Source organism: Vulpes lagopus, chromosome 8, assembly GCF_018345385.1.
Source record: "Vulpes lagopus strain Blue_001 chromosome 8, ASM1834538v1, whole genome shotgun sequence".
NCBI classification, from domain to species: Eukaryota; Metazoa; Chordata; class Mammalia; order Carnivora; family Canidae; genus Vulpes; species Vulpes lagopus.
The window spans coordinates 21,083,448-21,084,732 of record NC_054831.1 but is presented as its reverse complement, the minus strand read 5'-3'; the positions used below and the strand labels follow the sequence as shown (position 1 = coordinate 21,084,732).

Here is a 1,285-nt window from a genome sequence, read left to right as displayed (position 1 = left end):
AGAAATTTATCTCTAACAAATTTAAGCATCAAAGGAAATTTATGGGCTCACAAGAATGAGACGGCTCAGAGTGCTTTTCGGCTTCTAGCAAGTCTCAAGACTGCCCTTCCATGATTGTCAACTCCAAAACTTTTCCATTTCATTGGCTTTTTCTCTTACTATGTTGAGCTAAAACATTCATTGTAAACGAGGTATTTATCTGCTCCTTTGCTCATTGACAGTATTAAATGCATTTAAAGTCCATCTCAGGTCCCCTTTTCCAGCTGGAACCATGGAGGGTGCAGAAGAGAAGAAAAAGAAGGTCCCTGGTATGCCAGAAACCCTTAAGAAAAGGCGAAGGAATTTCGCAGAATTGAAGATCAAACATCTGAGAAAAAAGTTTGCACAAAAGATGCTTCGAAAGGCAAGGAGGAAGCTTATCTACGAAAAAGCTCAGCCTTCCCACAAGGAATACAGGCAGATGTACAGGACTGAGATTCGAATGGCGAGGATGGCGAGAAAAGCTGGCAACTTCTACGTGCCTGTAGAACCCAAATTGGCATTTGTCATCAGGACCAGAGTATCAGTGGTGTGAGCCCAAAGGTTTGAAAGGTGTTGCAGCTTCTTTGCCTTCGTCAGATCTTCAATGGCACCTTTGTTAAGCTCAACAAGGCTTCAGGTAACATGCTAAGGATTGTGGAACCATATATAGCATGGGGGGCCCCAAACCTGAAGTCAGCGAATGAATTGATCTACAAGCGTGGTTATGGCAAGAAGCGAATTGCCCTGACCGGTCACACATTCATTCCCTGATCTCTTGGTAAATACGGCATCATCTGCATGGAGGATCTGATTCACGAGATCTATACCATTGGAAAACGTTTCAAAGAAACAACTTTTTATGGCCCTTCAAATGATCTTCTCCTCTCCACGTGGCGGAATGAAGAAAAAGACCACTCATTTTGTAGAAGGTGGAGATGCTGGCAACAGGGAAGACCAGATCAATAGGCTTATGAGAAGGATGAACTAAGGTATCTACCATGATTATTTTTGTAATCTGGTCTGTTAATAAATGACTGCTTTCAAATGGAAAAAACAAAAATAAAGTCGATCTCAGGAAAGAGTCCTTTTCCAGAAAGGGGAGCCTCTGTTTCTAGAAATTAACACAGAAAACCAAATGTGATTCTATTTCCACCGGCTAGTTCCCATTTCCTGACTTGGCTTCCTATTATGTTTAAAGAATTTGTCATTGGGTTTGGGACTCTTGTTTTCACTTAAATAAGAATGGAAGCTTATTACTGTATAA

At 41.2% G+C, this 1,285-nt stretch overlaps 1 pseudogene; it reads left to right on the top strand.

The window, feature by feature from the left end:
• The first annotated feature begins 271 nt into the window (after positions 1 to 271).
• On the top strand, positions 272 to 1,009 carry LOC121498036 (annotated as a pseudogene).
• Positions 1,010 to 1,285: the final 276 nt, after the last annotated feature.